This window comes from Anomaloglossus baeobatrachus, chromosome 3 (genome assembly GCF_048569485.1).
Source record: "Anomaloglossus baeobatrachus isolate aAnoBae1 chromosome 3, aAnoBae1.hap1, whole genome shotgun sequence".
NCBI classification, from domain to species: Eukaryota; Metazoa; Chordata; class Amphibia; order Anura; family Aromobatidae; genus Anomaloglossus; species Anomaloglossus baeobatrachus.
The window spans coordinates 75,674,695-75,697,666 of NC_134355.1; the positions used below are offsets into that span (position 1 = coordinate 75,674,695).

General features: G+C 41.3%; 1 protein-coding gene across 2 annotated transcripts in view; it reads left to right on the forward strand.

The window, feature by feature from the left end:
• Window positions 1–22,972, forward strand: part of MEIS1 (Meis homeobox 1) — a 222,365-nt gene that overhangs the window by 126,345 nt on the left and 73,048 nt on the right. The window lies entirely within an intron of this gene.

The window sequence follows — 22,972 nt, forward strand, 5'->3', positions numbered from 1 at the left end:
CAAGTGTGCAGGGTGCTAGAGAATATACTGCGAAGGTCTGTCAGGACCGGGTAGTACTGTACTGACTTGAGTGATGACAGACCCTTGTCACTGCGCCATGTCTAACTTCATCACTATGGTGACAATATTCCATGAGGAAGGTTTTTAATAACATGCGGACAACTAACCCAAGAGAAGTCCCCTGTGCCAGCTTCCTTTCTGCCGCAGGGGGCTACACGCAATAGTTTTTGTTTTTAAAATGGAGCTGGTCACCTAATACAAGAAATGGAGTACGATGTTCGAATTGTTGGGTCCTTTGCGCACTGAAGTTGCCAAACCGGACAGCTGGGCTTTTCAGTAACACAAATAACTCATTACTTTACTGGAGACTTTGTAACAAACTTTTATCTTGGCATTCTGACTCGAAATGGCGTGACCTCTCAATTATTTATTTGTCTTTTGTGAGTCTAAGCAATTTTTGGTGGTATTGCAACTCATAATCACTTTGAAACTATGGGACTGCATGTATGAGGATATATGGGCAGGAGTAACATTATCAATTAAGGATATATATATATATATATAGATATGGAATCATATTTAGGAAAAAAAAATCTTTTTTTGGCTTGGAGTATCGTAGCAAACACCATTAGTGGTCTTGTAGCCAATACCATTAGTGGCTGTGTAGCCAATACCATTCGTGGCTTTATGATCTTCTACTTATTTTTTAAGCTGTTTATATAAAATATTATTATTTTTTTAAAGACCTTCCATAAATTTCTGCAGGTAGTCTATATGATTACAGATTTTTGGATCCTGACAGTGTGCCTACAGTACTAATAAAGGGCAGCATGCACACTGTCAGGATTCTCCTCAGTTGCCAGTTAGAGCAGGGCTATCAAGTGACCAGAAGTATGTGATTTGTATACTGAAGGACAAGTGTCAGCTAGCAACCTTTCCTGCTTCTTCCAGTATTCTTATGAGACAGGCACATGACTTAAACTATGTGAATAACATACTTTTGTTTACATGGTGACCTTGCTGTAGCTGGCGACAGAGAGGAATCTTCAACCACAGAGTGCCTTCATAAATTATATTGTTATTATTTATTAATATAGCACCATTTATTCCATGGCACTTTACATGGGAAAAGGTGCATAATCATGATGAACAATACAAGGCACAGACTAGTACAGGAGGAGAGAGGACCCTGCCAGCAAGGGCTCACAATCTACAAGGGATGGGTGTGGATACAGGAGGTGAGAGTAGAGCTGGTCATGCGGTGGTACAGTGGACTGAGGGTTAATGTATGTTCTGTCCAAAAACCCATTGAACATTGATTGACCTTAAAAAAAGAACAAGCAACTAAATATTCCAGATGGAGAGAAAAACACAAAACGTGATTTCATATTTCTTTGTACGTTGAAATTTTCAAACAAACTTTGGAGAATTCCAAAAGTTCCATGTGTGAAGAAATGTCAAACTTTTCTTCTCTATGACTAGGGTCATACAAGGTTTTTTTCCTCATCTGAGAAAATTGGATCAATTATGCTAATCACACTTTGATCAGAGAGTGATCCGATTTTCTCGACTGTGGAGAAGATGAAAAAAAATGTCCATATTGTCTCCATTCTGTCAGTCCGTAAAAATCAGACCGAACTTGGATGTTGCCTGAGTGCAATTTGATTTTTTTTCCACGGACCCATTGACTTGGCCGACTGTACTCAGATTTATGGAGGCAACACAGTCATGCTATGATTTTTCCAGACAGACTCCATCTATGGAAAAAATTAGACACGTGTATGGCCCTAAATGATAACATTGGGTGCCGCCCAAAGTTTTGTCGGATAATAATAATAATAATAATAATCTTTATTTCTATAGCGCCAACATATTCCGTAGCGCTTTACAATTCAGGAGGATCATATACAAACAAGTAACAGTTATAGAAATACAATATTTAGAGGGGAAAAAAAATACAACCCTGCTCGTGAGAGCTTACAATCTACAATGAGATGGGGGGAGAGGCAAGGTTCAAGTGCTTATTTACAATGACAATCCAACCATCTCACGGAAATGGGGCTGGATAATGGTTTCCTGGACCAGTGGGCCCGAGCCTTGAGATGCCTTTGGGTGCCATGGAGTTTGATGTGGAGCTATGTTGTGAGAGGTTGTAGAGGGACTATGTGAATCGAATCTGGATAGACCTTGAACTAAAAATACAGTAGTGTGAGCGAGCCCTAACAGAAATGTATAGTTTACAACTTAAGCAGTAGTGATGATATGATCATCACAAAGACTGTAAAATATAAAAATGCCAACTGTTCTGCACAGGGAGACAGGTTTAACCCTCAAAAGGCATCATTATTATTATTATTACTTTTTTTTTCTTATTATTATACCATTTATTTCATGGCGCTTTACATGTGAAAAGGGGTACACATAATAGGCACAAGTACAATAATCATGAACAGTGCAAGGCTCAGACTGGTACAGGAGGCAAGAGGACTCTGCCCGCAAGGGTTCACAGTCTACGAGAGATGGGTGAGGATACAGTAGGTGAGGATGTAGAGGGTCGTGTGATGCTATAGCGGAATGAGGGTTACTGTACGTTGTAGGCTTGCTGGAAGAGATGGGTCTTCAGGTTCCTTTTGAAGCTAGGTTCCACCTTGTAGCCTAAATATACAAACATTTGTTTGGAAGCATAATCAATATTCCCCCAAAGGGAATACCTACTGAAGGCTGAGGGGTAATTAGGAATTGCTGGAACCAATCAAGGCCTAAAAAGGCTCAAAAATTGTTTAAAAGAACTGAGAGTCCTCAGTGGTTGATACCTTGTAATGGCTAACTGAAAAGATGGTAATAAATAACAAGCTTTCAAGACTACTCAGGTCTCTTCATCAGGCTCAGTACCTGAGTAGTCTCGAAAGCTTGCTATTTATTACCATCTTTTAAGTTAGACATTAAAAAGAGTCGTTGTTCACCCCTCTTACATCATTTAAAGCATTTGTCTAATAGAATTTAACATTTTCTCTGCTACAGTTGTATTCCGAAAAATTTATTTTTGAGGTTTTTTTATGTTTATTACATTTTTTTCCAGTCTAATTATATTAATTTGAGCTGTATGAATTAAAACACATTGAATAAAAATAAAACAAAAACGCTGGAAATGTTTGTGTTGTTACACAGTCTATTGAGAGATACCAACTTTTTGCTTTTATGACAATGAAGTTCTGTCGGATTATGGTAACCATTATGTTTTTTTTGTCTCTGAAAGACATTAAACAGTTAGCATTCTATATAGGTCCTGCTACTTTTTATTTGTTATGTTAACTCTAATCTTGCAGGACCATGGTGCCTTTTTAACTAGGTCATCTGTTTTGTCTGGGACATTAAGGATCAAAGGTCATTTGGAATCCAGAAGTCATTAGTCAGTGGCTGCTCTGTGCTGGATCCCCAGGATGCCAGCTCACTAGTCACCCATGGCAACCTGGGTAAGACATGCTGTGCCGTCGCTATCTTGGCAGGATGCCTATTTCTTCTTTACTCTCACTTTGAATTGATAAGCAATGGAGCAACTGCACTCGGAATCACAATATAAATATGAACACATCAATCACATAAGTAGGCAATAGAAGAAAAATTAAGCTCTAAACTGGGAATATTTTAGAAAAGTGACTTTACTGCATTCCTTGCTTTTAAAAAGTGTGACGAAGATCAGGGAAAGTTCCTCTACAGATTCAGAAGTTGGTAAATACTCGTATTGATTAGCATTGACCATAACCAGGTTTATTTCACTTTCACTTCTTCACTACAGAAAGCCATTATGCTGAGAAACAGATAAAAGGCAGAGCCTAGTGAGATCACTCACTTAGCCTTTATTGAGACCTAATGTCCCCTGAACCTCCACCTTGTCTTGAAAACATCATCAATTACAAGAATGACAGGCTCCTGGGAATCACGCTAAGACATTTAAGTTGGGAAGTCATGTTGCTGGGGAAAAAAAAGTTCTGGAATGTAATGACATGCACAGGAAGTATTCGTGAAATGTTCTATGTCTCTAAAACAGGCATGTTGAGCTCAAGTGACATCAAGGGTCACATTTTGTAAGTCAAGCTCCTTCACTTAAAAAAAGAGGAATGACTTTAAATGAAGAGTTAAATAAATTTTTAATTTTGCATTCACCTTTTTAAGACAAAATACATATATAAATTAGTTTTGTTAACTCTTACTTGAAGAAACCTTTCAAGTTACGTTACATAGGTTTATCAGATTATTATTATTATTACTTATTATTATAGCGCATTTATTCCATGGCGCTTTAAAGTGAAAGGGGGTGTACATAATAAAACAAATACAATAATCATGAACAATACAGCACACAGACGATACAGGAGGAGAGGACCCTGCCGACGAGGAATCACAGTCTACAAGTGATGGGTGAGGAAGCAGTAAACGAGAGTAGAGATGGTCGGGCACTGGAATAGTGGACGGAGAGTTAGTGCAGATTGTAGTTTTGTTGTAAGAGGTAGGTCTTCATCTTCTTTTTGAAGGTTTCCAGATCCGTTAACTTAGTAAAATAAACATATCCCGAACTACATGGAGATTCATGACCAACCATGAAGTATCAGGCTGGACAGCTTTAGATCATTTTAATTTTTTAAAAATATATTTTGCTTGTAATGGCGGGTATCCATGATTGTTTGCTAATGTTGTCATTGCCAAATATTTTTTAATGGTCATCAATTAAGCCTATGTTTATGGAGTAACTGGTAGTTTACTAGAGATTTAAATTTGATTCAAATGTTTAGAAATTTGCTGATCTCTTAAAATTTGGACAATTTGCAATTTGTATTACAGAAGATGACATTGGCCAGAGTAGGCTCATGTGACTTCAGGCATAGCCGAGTGCAATCTTGCGCTTAATGCCTTATAGCTATTACATCACATTGTGTAGCATAGGCAATCAGGAGGGACTATTGTAGCCTGTATAAAAGCAAAAACAGGGAACGCAGTGGCTATTTTCTTCTAACTGTGGATAGCAGATCACAGCTCATAGCCTAGCAATGAGTATGTCCGCTTCATAGTCATCAACAAGAAAGCTGGTATTCAATCTTGAGACGATGGAATTTTTACATGTTGTTCATCTTTATCTCTAACTAAAATAAAGGTTGGAGATGGTAATAGAGTAGAGAAAATGACTATAATTTTGTATGATATGCAAATACATTAAAAATATTTCAAATTTACAACATCACATTTAATTGTAAAGCAAGAAGCCAACCAAAACCCACTTAAAGAAGACATGTCACTATTTTTTTGTTTATTGTAACTGCCTAAATTATTAAAAAGTGGCTGAAGTGCTGATTATTTTTTTCCTTTTCTTTTATCCCACTCTATCCTGAATCTTATTGGACCCAGTATACAAATTTTCCCCTTTAACCAAGGGGGTGGTAACATAGATTTTCCTCTGGGGTGGTTCCTTTTTCCTCTGTATGATGCTAGCCAATCATAAGAAGTCAGCATCTTAGAGAAGAAAATCCCACATGGAATGTAAAAATTAGAATAAGATCTAGTGAAACTTGATGTGTCTCACTTGCCAGTTAAGAAGATTCCTTACTCTTATTGGTTCCTGTCTTTGGAGTGATAATAGAGGAGAGAATGCAATGCGGAGTGCCGAACAGTGAAGATCATTATGCGTTTCGGACATATAACACTCCGGACCTACTGCAGATATTGGGGCATTCCCTAAATCTTCTTATACTCTATACCCTTAGTAGTTCTAGAGAGTTATATATCAGAAATGCTGCTCCTACAATGATCTTCACTGCTTTTGGTATTCAATACTGTAGCTTTCCTCCATTTCCAGCAATGGGAAGTTAAGGGAATGAGGAGTTCTCAACATTTTCTAAAAAGACCTATCAAGTCTCATCAGATCATGCTAAAAATTCCTGAAGGCGTTTGCTTTTTCCCCACTTTATACAATGCAGCTTTCTTATGATTGGGCTGTGTCATACAGGGGAAAAAAGTAAACACCTCCAGAGAAGAACCTCTAATACTGTCTCTATGGTGGAAATTTGCATATTGGGTGCCGTAGAATTCAGTAGAGAAAAAGAAAAAGGAAAAAATAAAAAAATTTAGTCAGTGCTTCGGCCCTTTTATAATGATGTAGGAGGTTGCGAATAAAAAATAGTACTGAAATAACCTCTTTACTCAGATCCAATAAGACTTCTTAGGTCCATTTTCTGTGAAAGTATATTAATACTTATAGTCAAAAACAAAAAGGATTTTTACTTGTGGACCTCATTGCTTTTCTGAATGATTTATGGTTTGGTTGCTTGATTTATACTTTCAAGTTTGGATGATTATTTTCTGAAACTTGTATATTGCAGTAATCTATTGAGTAATTTGCCTCAATTCAGGGTTAAATATACCAGTAACATAATACCTACCAGAATAAGTGATACTTTCCTGCACATGTGGACATATATCTTACTGGACTTCACACTTGTATATTTGTTTAACCAGGAAGTAGATTGATGATGTTTAGTTTCACCTCTAAATAAACAGCGGGAGACAAGAAGCTAAATTAATGGCTTTTCGGTTATTTCAACCCAAGGGACTAATGTGAATAGGAGGTTACCTAAACAAACAAAGATGGTATTTCATCCTGTTATCTCTTAGCAGATTGAGATTCCATATACATGACCCAAAGCTTTCTAGCTTTCGAGGCACTGATATCAGTAATGCGTATTCATTTCAATATTCACTCCATTTGCTACAAATTGATAAAATTGTCTAAAAATAAGAGCATTTTTTTAAAAGCTTTTACTAGAGGTCTGGTGTTCAATTTAAGAGCCCAAATTATTATTATTATTTTTAATAATAATAATAATAATAATAATAATAATAATAATAATAATTATTATTATTATTATTATTATTATTATAGCGCCATTTATTCCATGGCGCTTTACATGTGAAAGGGGTACACAAAATAGGGACAGGTATAATAATCAAACAATACAAGACACAGACTGGTACAGAAGGATAGAGGTCCCAGCCCACGAGGGCTCACAGTCTACAAGGGATGGGTGAGGATACAGTAGGTGAGGGTAGAGCTGGTCGTGTGGCGCTGTATGGCACAAATGAAGGCACGATAGGAATATTATCATAAATAATGGAGACATATCACTTATTTTGACTTGTTATAGTATTTTATACATGCTTTTATCATAGTGGCTACAGTTGAGCTAGTGTTAGGGCACATATAGACTTTGCGGCGGCTGTTAAATGACCGGTGGATTGCCTACATAGAAGCTGATTGGCGGTTGATTAACTCTTCTGTGAAATCACAATGATTGTTAATACGAACATTCTGTGATCATAGAACATCGTGTTATGAACATCACATCCCTTAATTGCACAGGATAATTGTCATCGGTGTGTCACAGGTGAGAGACAGTCATGTGGTTTCTGGCTATAGAAGGTTACAGGGCTTAGCTGCGCAAAATGCTCCCTGACTTTGTATTGTTCCTGTATTGTTCTAGGTAGCTTTCCTGCCTTCTTTTTTATCTCTCCCCCATTTGGACCCAGCAGGATCTCACCTTCCACCTAGCTGCTGATCATCTTTATTCTGTTAGTGCTTAAATACTCCATTCTTCCCTGGACGGGTGAGATTATTCAGTTCATTCTAGCTCTGGTTGCAAGCAGGTGGCTTGCTCTCATTTGTAGTATTGCTGCTGAAGCTTGCTGAACTCCTGCCTGCGTCATCTGTGGATAAGTAGCTCATGCTTTTTCCCACATGTGTCCACCTTGTGTCTTCCTTTAGCGTTTAGTGAGGTTGACAAAGAGCTCATCCCACCAGTTCCCTATAGAGGTCCTGCACTAGGGATATTTAGGGTCAGGTATCCGGCTCAGCACATAAGTGCAGAACCTATCTAGGGTGGTGAGTGACCTCAAGGATCAGCGGTAGGTTTGGTCAGGGGTCATCATCTCTCGCTTTCGGTATACGCAGGGTCCCCCTTCCTTAACTTTAGCCGCTCACTTGGTACTTCCCCATAGCTAGCGTAAAAATAATATTTGAGGTATTCGATCATCCCTAGTAATAAACATTAAAACTTGAAGGTTTGCATAGTTCAAAGCTTGGTAGCAATCATATATATGACAGCATTTAAATGGTCTCTCCAGTAAAGGAGACAAACTCTAGCACAGCGCCACCTATTGGAAGTAGCGATCCTAAAAGTCACAAGTGGATTTTTGACAATCCTTTGCAATATGACTCAGGATATATAAGCCAGATCAGAATCCCAATTTGCAGACACGGTGTTTCGGGGTGCTTGCCCCTCGTCAGTGCAAAGTATGGGGGTGTCTGATCTGGCTCATGAGAAAGCTATGTGGGGACCACGGGGGAACACTATTCTCCTTAAGGAGACTTTGCAAGCCAGTCTGGCTGCCAGGTAAGGGGACTTATAGCTGCAATGCCCCTAAAATTCCACGGGGGAACACTATTCTCCTTAAGGAGACTTTGCAAGCCAGTCTGGCTGCCAGGTAAGGGGACTTATAGCTGCAATGCCCCTCTGGGAAATATTCAAATTGTCTCTCCAGTAAAGGAGACAAACTCTAGCACAGCGCCACCTATTGGAAGTAGCGATCCTAAAAGTCACAAGTGGATTTTTGACAATCCTTTGCAATATGACTCAGGATATATAAGCCAGATCAGAATCCCAATTTGCAGACACGGTGTTTCGGGGTGCTTGCCCCTCGTCAGTGCAAAGTATGGGGGTGTCTGATCTGGCTCATGAGAAAGCTATGTGGGGACCACGGGGGAACACTATTCTCCTTAAGGAGACTTTGCAAGCCAGTCTGGCTGCCAGGTAAGGGGACTTATAGCTGCAATGCCCCTAAAATTCCACGGGGGAACACTATTCTCCTTAAGGAGACTTTGCAAGCCAGTCTGGCTGCCAGGTAAGGGGACTTATAGCTGCAATGCCCCTCTGGGAAATATTCAAATTGTCTCTCCAGTAAAGGAGACAAACTCTAGCACAGCGCCACCTATTGGAAGTAGCGATCCTAAAAGTCACAAGTGGATTTTTGACAATCCTTTGCAATATGACTCAGGATATATAAGCCAGATCAGAATCCCAATTTGCAGACACGGTGTTTCGGGGTGCTTGCCCCTCGTCAGTGCAAAGTATGGGGGTGTCTGATCTGGCTCATGAGAAAGCTATGTGAACATACCATGACTCTTTTTTCTTACCCTAAAGGAAATACAATATAAGAAGATTCCAATATAGAAAACATAATTCAGCACTTAACAATTATTGACACACAAACACAGAAGGGCGAGATCGAAGGGAGTCCGATGAAGTCTTCAGGGCAACCCAAACAGCCTGTTTATAAAAAATAAAGACAAATAAAAGTCCTCCGTTTAGGACCGCAAGGCAATGTCATCCCAATGTTGGAAAGTCAGCTCACAGCTACTTGGTTATCGCGGGCATTTCTGCCCTTGTCGTTTGGATTACCGTTGTGCCACGCGCGCAGTTACACAATGAATAAAGGCGAGGGTTATTTCTAGGACACATAATTGAACATTAATACTCGCTGACACTGTCTCAGAAATGATATGTCAACCTGACAGGCCCTATGTGCTTACATCTGCTGATTGGCTGTAGACGAAGGGGATGTTTGTCAGATTAGTCCTGGGGCCTCGGTTTTCTAGAGCCAAGGATGATACAACCATTAATCCTGTGCTGCCATCTTTGCTAGGCAAATCTTTAACCAATCTGATGCCAATTTATACACTATCATATATGTTTTTAAGAGACGGTTAACTCTTTTGTTTTCCTTACGGTTTAGACATGTACGGCCATTGACCATTTATTTTCGATCCAATTATTAAAATGAGATCATGTGTTATTTATAATCCTAGGTCTAAATAAATATAATAATTTTGCCCTAATTAAAAGATTATAATTAATCATTGATTTTGATACTTAAGTAAAGCTTGATAGATTTATCGTCTTTTGTCTCCAAATTTGCAAGACAAAAAAAACAAAAACAACGCGGCTTTAATTGGCACTTACCTTACTATGGTTCTCTAGAGGCATCAAGAATTGCTGGTCTATTATTAGCTTCTGAAGACCTATATTTGGCCTCCTTGTTATATTGCATTACCACTATACAACTAGCGCGCTTGTTAACCCCTCCAAATGCCAGGTTGTCCATAGCGGTCCATTGCTTTAAGCTTTATTTCTGAATTGATGCCTGAAGCGAACAGATTTTTAGAACAAAATCAGTAGGTACTAACCATATTGGTAATTATTCAAGCACGGTTTCCTCCAGCTCAACTTGTTTATAAAATGAGACCCCGGAGATGATCCATTTTCATATATTTTTCAACATTGGTTTTTGAAAACTCCCAATTGCACTTTACCCATGAAGAAAAAGCTTTCATCTGTAAAGATCCCGTTTCTCTTTGTTATTATAGCAAATGAAGCTATTAAGAAGTAGTTTATACCCCTTGCTTGTCAAGCTCATCACATTCTATCATTAGATTTACATTTTTATTTAATTGGAAAAGTCATATCTGAAAGCTTTATGTGCGAAAAAATATCAAAATGTACTTTCACCGACTATCATTTTTATGACTCGGAGAGTTGCGTGTGCTTCGTATGCTGACAGAGATTGCTGCGGGATGGAGAAATTATTCCTGCTTAGTTACAGTAGAATGACAATATAAAGCATCTCACACAAGGAATGCAGTTTTTGTCTAACCACAGCCAAAGAAAGATGAGCAAAGCGTGAATTAACAGACTCTGCTATTTTTTCCGCTACAAACCTTCTACCTAAGCAGAATGATAGAAAATATGCAAAGAATTACAGCTGGCCATATACTTTAGATAACTGAAAATAATTGGGGGGGTTTCAAACCCACTTTGATAAAATAAAAAAAATTCAATAATCTTTATTGGTTACTCATACATGATTCTAAAACACATTTTTAAAATCAGGGTGTGGAACAGGACAGAAACCAAAATCTGGAAGAATTTTTTCCAATAGTCTATCAATATTGTTGTCTTTTCAAACTAGGGTAAATCAGTTATTACCATACTGATAGTATAAAATCTCCAATTCGTAGAGATAGTATAATCGCTATGCACGACTGTTCATCTACCAAGTCAGAACTATGTGACCATTGGATTGGAGGCCCGAGAATCTCCTCCCCTTTCAGATTTCTTGTTTTTTTTTATTTGCCGTGGTAGCACAATGTCATGTTTGACGTTGCTGCAGCCCGGCTAATCAAAAGAGCCAGGAATACTGAGCGGTGAGGAAGTTTGAAGGTCTCCTATTCAGCGGCCACACATTACTGAATTAGTGGATGGACTGGTCCATCTGCCAAGTCAGATTTCTGTGACCATTGGATTGGAAGCCCAAGAATCGAATCTCCTCATCTCCCATAATTCTTGGCTTTTCTTTTGATTTGCCGTGGTGGCACGATGTCATGTTTGACGTTGCACCAGCCTGGTTATTCAGAAAAGGAGCTGGGAATGCTGGAAGTTAAGGAAATTTGAAGGTCTCCCTTTCAGCGGCCACAGATTACCGAATTGGCGGATGGACTGGTCCATCTGCCAAGTCAGATTTCTGTGACCATTAGATTGGAGGCCCGAGAATCTCCTCATACCCCAGAATTCTTGGCTTTTCTTTTGATTTGCCATGGTGGCACAATGGCATGTTTGATGTTGCTCCAGCCTGGTTAATCAAAAGTGGAGCTGGGAATGCTGGGAGGTAAGGAAATTTGAAGGTCTCCCGTTCAGCGGCCACAGATTACTGAACTGATGCATGGATTGAATTTTTCCAAATCGATTCACCAAATCTCTACTAATGGGCAATCTAAATGAATATCTGTTAAAATAATGGATAACTACTGGTCCCAGGCAGGGGAAAAGCACGAAAAAAGCAGTAAAAGAGTCATATACAAGTTTAGCATTAGCTCCCTCGGGAGCTTATGAATATGGTAACAGGCATCAGATATTAATGCAATGATATGCCAATCGAAAGAGATACTGGCAGGTTATATTAGTACTTTCTGTGTCTTCTTTCACAGACAGCTAGTTCCACAAGACACGGAAAGCTCCATTTTAAAGGTACCGTCACACTAAGCGACGCTCCAGCGATCCCACCAGCAACCTGACCTGGCAGGGATCGCTGCAGCGTCGCTACACGGGTTGCTGGTGAGCTGTCACACAGGCAGATCTCACCAGCAACCAGTGACCAGGCCTCAGCCAGCAGCGACGCGTGGAAGCGATGCTGCGCTTGGTAACTAAGGTAAATATCAGGTAACCAACCCGATATTTACCTTGGTTACCAGCGCACACCGCTTAGCGCTGGCTCCCTGCACTCCTAGCCAGAGTACACATCGGGTTAATTACCCGATGTGTACTCTGGCTACGTTTGCAGGGAGCAGGGAGCCGGCACTGACAGCGTGAGAGCGGCGGACGCTGGTAACGAAGGTAAATATCGGGTAACCAAGGAAAAGGCTTCTTGGTTACCTGAATTTTACATTGGTTATCAGCGTCCGCAGAAGCCGGCTCCCTGCTCACTGCACATTCAGTTGTTGCTCTCTCGCTGTCACACACAGTGATGTGTGCTTCACAGCGGGAGAGCAACAACTAAAAAATGGTCCAGGACATTCAGCAACAACCAGCGACCTCACAGCAGGGGCCGGGTTGTTGCTGGATGTCACACACAGCGACATCGCTAGCAACATCGCTGCTACGTCACAAAAGTCGTGCCTCAGCAGCGATGTTGCTAGCGATGTTGCTTAGTGAGACGTGGCCTTAACCTGCTTGGATCTCCAGATAATCTGCTTTGAATTGTACATCATTGTATAAATGAAAGATCCTTATCTAGATGAGCAACTGATCCTTGAGAAACTTGGATCATTCAATATTATATTAATATGTATTGCCACATTTAGAAGGGACTAGATTGCAATTTATTTAATGTGGTTTATTATTGAGAAAATATGTTATTGATACCTAAAAACTACTCTGCCCTCTTGTGTAGCCCTCAGACTTGTTTATAAAGATTTTAACCCCTTCAGCCCCCGGGCACTTTCCGTTTTTGCGTTTTTGTTTTTTGCTCCTTTTCTTCCAAGAGCCGTAACTTTTTTATTATTCCGTCAATCTTGCCATATGAGGGCTTGTTTTTTGCGGGACGAGTTGTACTTTTAAATGAAATCATAAGTTTTACCATATAGTGTACTGGAAAACGGCAAAAAAATTCCAAGTGCGGAAAAATTGCAAAAAAAGTGGGATCGTACAATAGTTTTTGGGATATTTTATTCACGGTGTTCACTATATGGTAAAACTGATGTCTGGGTGTGATGCCTCAGGTCGGTGCGAGTTTGTAGACACCAAACATGTATAGGTTTACTTGTATCTAAGGGGTTAAAAAAAATTCACAAGTTTGTCCAATAAAAGTGGCGCACGTTTTGCGCCATTTTCCGAAACACGTAGAGTTCTTATTTTTTGGGATCAATGGCTCAGTGATGGCTTATTTTTTGCGTCTCGAGCTGACGTTTATAATGGTACCATTTTTGCGCAGATGCTACGTTTTGATCGCCTGTTATTGCATTTTGCGCAAAACTTGCGGCGACCAAAAAACGTAATTTTGGCGTTTGGAATTTTTTTGCCACTACGCCGTTTACCAATCAGAATAATTGATTTTATATTTTGATAGATCGGGCATTTCTGAACGCGGCGATACCAAATATGTGTATATTTATTTATTTTTTAACCCTTTAATTTTCAATGGGGGGAAAGGGGGGTGATTTGAACTTTTAGGTTTTTTGTTTTTTTTTTTATTTTTTAAAACTTTTTTTTTTACTTTTTTTTTTTATTTTACTAGTCCCCCTAGGGGGCTATAGCAATCAGCAATCCGATCGCTGATCGCTATCTGCTGATCACAGCAATACCGCTGTAATCAGCAGATTCACTCACTTTGGTTTTCCCTCTGCTCTCGGCCGAGGGAAAATGAAAGTGAAAGATCATAGCAGCAGGCGTCATCACATGACCCTGTGCTACGATGGCAACCACCGATAGTCATGTGATAACACACGTGACTTCCGGTGGGGGCGGCGGTAAGTAACAAACATGGCCGCGCGCATTTAAATCTTGCTGCCAGACTTTGGCAGCAAGATTTAAGGGGTTAATGGCCGCGGGTGGAAGCGATTCCACCCGCGGCTAGCAGGCACACATGTCAGCTGTTGAAAACAGCTGATATGTGTGCCGATCCACGCCGCCTGCCCGCGGCAGGGGGCGGGGCTTAACGGGACACGATCTATGACGGATAGATCCGTCCAAGGTCGTGAAGGGGTTAAATATTCCTCTGAGATGACATCATGGTAGGTATTATCTACTGCTAGTGAGGCTTGAAGTGAAGTGAAGGATTGAAGATTTAAGGTACCGTCACACACAGCAACATCGCTAGCAACATCGCTGCTGAGGCACAACTTGCTAGCGATGTTGCTGTGTGTGACATCCAGCAACAACCTGGCCCCTGCTGTGAGGTCGTTGGTTGTTGCTGAATGTCCTGGACCATTTTTTTAGTTGTTGCTCTCCCGCTGTGAAGCGCACATCACTGTGTGTGACAGCGAAAGAGCAACAACTAAATGTGCAGTGAGCAGGGAGCCGGCTTCTGTGGACGCTGGTAACCAATGTAAATATCGGGTAACCAAGAAGCCCTTTCCTTGGTTACCCGATATTTACCTTCGTTACCAGCGTCCGCCGCTCTCAGCTGTCAGTGGCGGCTCCCTGCTCCCTGCACACATACCCAGACTACACATCGGGTAATTAACCCGATGTGTACTGTGGCTAGGAGTGCAGGGAACAGGGAGCCGGCACTGGCAGTGTGAGAGCGGCGGATGCTGGTAACGAAGGTAAATATCGGGTAACCAAGGGAAGGGCTTCTTGGTTACCCGATGTTTACCGTGGTTACCAGCGTCCGCAGAAGCCGTCTCCCTGCTGCCTGCACACGTAGCAGAGTACACATCGGGTAATTAGCCCGATGTGTACTGTGGCTAGGTGTGCAGGGAGCCAGCGCTAAGCTGTGTGCGCTGGTAACCAAGGTAAATATCGGGTTGGTTACCCGATATTTACCTTAGTTACCAAGCGCAGCATGCTTCCACGTGTAGTGACGCTCCAGCGATCCCTACCAGGTCAGGTTGCTGGTGGGTTCGCTGGAGCGTCGCTTATTGTGACATCTCACCAGCGACATCCTAGCAACTTACCAGCGATCCCTATCAGGTTGTATCGTTGTTGGGATCGCTGGTAAGTTGTTTAGTGTGACTGGGCCTTAAGGGCAGTGGTTCCCATGTTGAGTTCCATAGAACATTTGTGTTTCTTGGAACCTGATCATGATTTTTCTAGATCAGCATCAACAGAAGTTACTGGGCCCTTTCATAATAAGATTCACTAGCTAAGTTCAGGCTTCTGGAACCGTTTATATAGGGGCAGGTAATATAGTCAACAAATCTTATCCAATATATTGGGCTAGTAGAGAAGTGTGGAGTGCTTTGTATGACTGCACATCGAGTGTTTTTTGTTTGTAATGGAATAGGGATTAGGCGGTAGAAGTAAAAATAGTAAAATGTCCCCTTTTGGTAAGGTACGGTTCACATTATATTTTTGCCCTCAGTAACATATGCTAGGATGCAAACTATAAAGGGAATCTGTCTGTAATATTAACCCTCCAAACGGCATACTGTATATGGACATGCAGGTGTTTGAAATGTAAATCCATCAACACATTTATTGTTAGTTAATTAGCGAGTAGCCTTTTTATTCATAATAATACATTAATGGAGAGGCTACAACTTGTTTTGGTCGTATACTATTGTAAGCCAGCCAGAGGAACAGAGGTCATTGTTTTGATTTTTGTTTGGCTATATATAAACCTAATGGACAAGTTTAGTAGGTTTGTCATGGGCTTTCTCAGTGTATGTGACAACATAGAGCTCAAATGTGGTATTCATGCAGCCTAGAAATTGGGAAAACACTAGAGATAAGCAGATTGCTTTGCACTACTCGATTCCACAGGTCAGGTTAGTGCTCTCTGGCCGTGGACAGGAGCTGTGCAAATTTCTTTACCCCCTGGGATCCCAGGCTCTGCTTATGATAAAATGGGCAGGAGAGACGTCACCCGTGGCATGCAGACCACACACAACAGCAAATATTGGACGTTCAAGAAAAGTTGGTCAGCTCCTGTATCCGGCCAGAGGTCACTAACCGTGGCCATGGAATGGGGTTGCAGGGAGCGATCCACTCATCTCTAGAAATCTCTGCTTTTGAGAGAATTTTGAGAGCCAAAGATAAAGAAATTGCTGGAAATATTTTTATGGACAGAATGATCACATTGGATCTCCCTTGTATACAAGTCAAGCCTGTATCCACTGGTCAATTTTTTATACTACCTTGGATCTAGTAGTTAAAAATAGCATTTGGGTGGTAAGTTAAACATTTTAATATTAAGATAATGGCAATTATTTTATATACAATTTTAATTTCTGCAATATCTTTGTTGTAGTTGGCATGAATGATAGTCACATCATCGTCACAGTCAAAAAGAGCAACATAAGGTTATGGGACATTTACGTCACTTGAATTTTTCCCAATTTTAGGGTTGTCTTATGAGACTCGTAGTTGCTTGCCATATGGCTGGAGCTATTAATTGAAAATTATTTGAAGATTCAATGCATGTTGAATACAGCAAAAGTAAGTATGTTGGATTCAAGCCCTGCCCCACATGGGAGCTGAATTATATTGGTTTCATGGCTAGAGATGAGCGAACCTTCATTCTTGAGGCTCGGAGTTCGGGCTCGGAAAATGACGTGAATATCCCATTGGTGAGTATCGCGCTGTGCTCGTGTCTGAGTGATGCGCAGCATTGTGCAACCTGCGGGTAGTGTGTGATCGGCTCAAATTTGACTTACATTCTTCATTCTAAGATGTTTTGTTCACAGAGAAATGTATAAAAAAGGCACTGCCCACCCACCTCTGGAGATGTTTTGCTTTTAGCCCACAGCAAAACACTTCTGGATGTGGGTGGTGGTTTTTTTTTTTTTCATTTTTCCGTGAACAAAACATCTAAGAGCGCAGAAAGTAAGTCAAATTTGAGTCGATCACACACTTCCTGCAGTGCGAACAATGCAGGGCATCACTCAGACCTGAGCACAGTGCAATACTCACCATGGGAATTTTCACGTCTTTTTCCAAACCCCAAGCTCCAAGAATGAAGATTCGCTCATCTCTAATCATGACTTTGTACATATTCATTAGAGTAAGTGTTTCCCATGCATTGAAGACTTTTAGAAACTGGATATATGATATATTTACCTTTCATCAGTCGCGATGTGTCCTTGCACATTAAATGGACGACAAAATCCACAGTCTACTTTACCATTTACTGTGGCATCATTGTGTTCAGAGAACATGAATAATGACAGCTTTCGAGAAAACACACATATTCACACAAGCACCTGAAAATAAACTGGAAAATAAAACGCTCGGAGGGCTGTCAATGTCCTCTTTATTCCTTTTGATTTCGTCGTGGTTTATAGCAAAATAAGATTTAAGACTTGCCGTACACTGTGGGCTAGCTAAATAAATATTTTACATTATGTCATGTCTCATGGTAATGTAATGAAATGCAATGGAAAATGTGCACACCATCCGCTCATAATATACAAATATCTCTATGCGCTATATTGTTTTTTAGGACTTTTCGTCAAGTAGCGTTGGTTCTGGTCATGTGAGTTCAGTAGCCATGAAATTAGAAGGGTGTATCATTTTTATTCTAATATTTTTCATGCTTTCTTTTTATGGAGGTGTTTAAGGTGGAAAGTTTCGGTTTGGCGTTACCAAAGCCACTTGGAAATTTTAGAGGGGTTAACAGTGTACTTGATGGTGAAAGGTGAGAAGGAATGTGAAAACACTTGGCCGCTGATGTTAATACCTGCTAGCTGTGCTTGAAGCCCTTGTCCCTGTAGATTTCAATGTCCCCTCTGAATGCTGGCAGGCAGCTTCCAGCTGTGGCAGGCACGATGCAAGCGAATTGCTTTTGAATGTTCTTTACTCAAATAGGCAGTAATTACAAGCTTAAAGAGGTTTAGTGGTCCAGTAAACTACATAATCACCTCTGAATTAGCCTAGGCTCATCAGTTGCAGTCCAGCAAGCTCAAATCTGCTGTTTGTATTCAGCCATCATCACGTAGCAACCTGAGCAGCAGGTGTGGAACAGTGAGAGTCCTCCTTAAATTCAACAGTCTACTGGGGACAATGATCTTTAATGAGATGAAGCTACACTATAACTGTATTTTAAGTGGCGAAATTAACACTGGAAATTATGTACCACTTATTTTGTTGGGAAGATGGGCTGTTTAATAATGTTGTAATTGTAATTCCCCATCTCACTCCGTAGGAAGAAAAAAAAAAAATGATTTGCGGTAAAGAGAGGTGTGGGGCCTAGGAGTGAATGGCTTATGAAGCAATTATTACTTTTAGGCGCACTTGAAAGTAAAATATCCTGACGTCTGCGTGAATAAAACATGTTGTGTGAGGATACCTCCTTGGCAACTCCTATACAAAAGACTAAAATGGCTATACTCCACAGCACATGGGTAATTCTGCTTACTGGAAACCATAGCTCTGAGGTGACAGAGTAGACATATTAGGAAACTTTGGTTTTACCCCTGTGTAATTCCACTTCGAGGGTTCAATATATTGAGAAACGTACATTCTGTAATATTTTTGTCTTTAGAAATTAATATATGTAATACAAGTTCTTTATGATTTTGACTAGTAAATTTATTAAAGGGTTTGAAGATGTTCATTCTACATGAGCACAGCTTTCCTCTGCCTCACTGCTTCCTGGTTGCTGGTGGACAGTGCACTCCTGATCATTAACAGGACAGCCGGCTACAAATACACAGAAAGAAACACACAGAAAGACACACAGAAAGAGACACATGCATAGAAACACACACACACACACACACACAAAGAGACACAAACACAGAAAGAGATACATACACTGAAAGAGACATACACACAGAAAGATATACACAGACAGAAAGAGTGAGACACACAGAAACTGTTTGGATGTTTGAGGTAATATATTGGCTGTTTTCACAGTTAACCTGGATATTTATTTATTGGTGGCCTATAGCAACCAATCACAGCTCTGCTTCTATTTTGTTAGAGGTCAAGGAGCTCTGATTGGTTGCTATAGGCAACGAAGGACATTGTTAGTTTAGGACAGTTTATGTGTGAGAATGTGATGCTAAACCACTAGGGGGCAAAAGTGTTCAAGAAGAATGTTAGGCACCTAGGTCTAATGAGGTTTACAACCGCTTGAGGCCGCAAGTACCCTAGTGGAGGTCTGCAGAGTAGTTGATCAAACCGAGTCAGAAGCCAGGAGGTACCGTCAATACAGAGGGAGCGAGAGAAGCAGAGGTCGTGTGAGAGCCAGGGGTTAGTAGCCAGGAAAGAGCATTAACAACCGAAGGGGAAGAGAGGCAAGGTTGGGTTACGAGCCGGTGTCAGAGGCCAAGAGGACATCTCAGGGACCAGGGAGCACGCGGAGCCAGAGTTAGGGGTACTTCTCACATAGCGAGATCGCTAGCGAGATCACCGCTGAGTCACGTTTTTTGTGACGCACCAGTGACCTCATTAGCGATCTCGCTGTGGGTGACACTGAGCAGCGATCTGGCCCCTGCTGTGAAATCGCTGCTCGTTACACACAGTGGTGTGTTTGACAGCAAGAGAGCAACGATCTGAATGTGCAGGGTAACCAAGCGTCCGCCACTCTCAGGCTGCCAGTGCCGGCTTCCTGCTCCCTGCACACGTAGCCAGAGTACACATTGGGTAAATAAGCAAAGCGGTTTGCTTACTAACCCGATGTGTACTCCGGCTAGGAGTGCAGGGAGCCAGCGCTAAGCGGTGTGCGCTGGTAACCAAAGTAAATATCGGGTAACCAAGCGCTTGGTTACCCGATATTTACCTTAGTTACCAAGCGCAGCATTGCTTCCATGCATCGCTGGTGGCTGGGGGATTGTCACTGGTCGCTGGTCAGATCTGCCTGATTGACAGCTCACCAGCGACCATGTAGCGACGCACCAGCGATCCTGACCAGGTCAGATCGCTGGTGGGATCGCTGGAGCGTCGCTAAAGTGTGACGGTACCCTTACAGAAAGCTGAAGGTTAGGTAAGCAGGGAGTTCAGTCATAGCAGAGGAGGAAAGGGAACGGGGAATGGAACTATGGTGGTAGGACAAAGTCAGAACCACTCACAGGAACCAGCAAAGTATACTGCAAGTCAGGAGCTATAACTGGCAGCATTCCGGGTGAAAAGGCTCCAAGATAAGGCAGAGCGATCACCCGAAATGAGACACTACCGAATAGGCTCCTCCCACCGGGCCTATTACCTAAAAATACAACACGCACAAAACATATTGGCTCTGCATGAAAGCAGAGGCACCAGAAAGGATCATGACAGAGTTAATATGACTTCAGTGGTGACACCTGTTTAGTTTGTGACTTTTATATGCAAAATAACTTTTTATTTCGTTATTATAGTTAAGAATAGTTACTTACTATCTTGGACAACGCAGGGTAATACAGCTAGTTACTTATATAGGAAACCTTTCTTTAAGCTATGGAATTAAATATCCCCCTGTTCTTGAGAACAGAGAGAATTTTTTCTCTTCTTTTTCCAAGCACTTTACATTTTTACCAATTTAATAAAATCAGACAACCCCTTTAAGCACCCTAGGTTTGCAGCATGGTGACTCGGTAAGTGCCATTGGTTTCATGTTGCACTGGGGTCCTGAGTTTGGAATTTAGATTCTGAGGTCCAATGGGGAAAAGGAGTTATATGGGTATAATATCTATGTACAATGCTACAAAATCTGTTAGTACCATATAGATGAGAAAAAAATAAATATATAACAATATGTACATCTTATGTATATCTCCGCCATTATTTTGATTGTATCAAGCAATCGCATTGCTGGTCTTCCTTTTCGCCTTGTTCTTTCTGTTCTTCTGACCATAATGTCCTTTTCCAATGATTGTTCTCTTCGTATGATGTGTCCAAAGTAGGCGAGTCATAGCTTGGTGATCCTTGGGTTGAGCAACTTTATATTATGTAGTTGCTTATTTCTAATAATTTCAATAGTTTTATCCTTAGAAAATATTCAGGTAATCAGCGTATTTTTTAGACATTTCTCTTTTTTTTTAATTATACTAATTTACTTGCATTATTATCACTGCATGTTGCATAGTGCACCAATAAGGAAAATAAAAGGCACCTCAAATGTTAAAGAGCCAGATTCTTTTTCTTCCTTTTTTCTATTAGGTACAATGGTGTAACTAGAATACAATGGGCTTCGGGGCTAAATTTACACCTGGGCCCCCATCTGCATGTTTGTCAGATGTATGGGCCCTTGTAGCAATCTAAATCTTATAAAGACATATGTATACATGTTGACTCCCCCATAATTTAAAATGTCTCATATCCTGTACTAATGTCACCCATCCTGAGTCTCTTCCAGTAATAATGTTCCCCATCCTCTACCCCTTCCAGTAATGTTCCCCATCCTGGTGTAATGTCCCCATCCTGGCTCCTTACAGTAATATATTCCTTTCATCCAGGGACTCTTCCTAGTATAATATCCCCCATCCTGGTGTAATGTGCCAATCCTGGCTCCTTTCACTAATATATAATATAATAATAATAATAATATAATATTTATTCATTTATATAGCGCTGTTAATTCCACAGCGCTTTACATACAATGGCAACACTGTCCCCATTGGGGCTCACAATCTACGTTCCCTATGAGTATGTTTTTGGAGTGTGGGAGGAAACCGGAGAACCTGGAGGAAACCCACGCAAACACGGGGAGAACAGTGAAACTCCTTGCAGATGTCCTTGGTGGGATTTGAACCCAGGACCCCAGCACTGCAAGACTGCAGTGCTAACCACTGAGCCACTGTGCCGCCATATGTCCCTCATACTGGGTTCCTTTCTGGTAAAATGTCCCTGATACAGTCCCCTTCCAGTAATAATGTTGCCATCCTGGTTTAATGTGCCCACCCTGGCTTCTGGCAGTAATATATGTCCCCCATCGTGGCCCCCTTCCTGGTAAAATGTCCCTCATCCAGTTATGTCTCTTCTGCTGGGCCTATCATGTAATAATGTTCCAACGTTCTTGAACTGTTCTCTAACACATTTCAAAAAGAAGAAAAAAAGTTTATTCCATTCCACCATTTCAATGATGCACATCATCTTCCTTTATACCCGGGGCAGAGGTTGTCAGCTAACTTCGGCTTGCCTGTTATATCTGACGCATGACGTCACTGCTATGCTATGCGCTGTCCGTTGGTGTCATGCCGATATCAGCTGCCGACCTCTGATTGGCAGCAGTGTGAATTTCAGTGCAGGGACCTGGAAGGTTTTTGCCCCCAAAAAATTCAGTTGAATAGGCATCCTCAATTATACATCCAGGTGAAATAGGCGTTGGTAGTGGCGGGCCCACTTCCCGTATGGGCCCAGTCATGGTTGCACCCTCTGTGACTAAAGGGTGCTTTACACGCTGCGACATTGCTAGCGATTGCTAGCGATGTTGCGAGCAATAGCACCCGCCCCCGTCGTTCATGCGACATTTGTTGATCGCTGCCGTAGCGAACAATATTGCTACGGCAGCGTCACATGCACATACCTGTTCAGCGATGTCGCTGTGACCGCCGAACAATCCCTCCTTCAAGGGGGAGGTGCGTTCGGCGTCACAGCGACGTCACAGCGGTGTCACAAAACGGCTGCCCAATAGAAGAGGAGGGGAGGAGATGATCGGCCGGAACATGCTGCCCACCTCCTTCCTTCCTCATTGCCGGATAAACGCAGGTAAGGAGATGATCGTCGTTCCTGCGGTG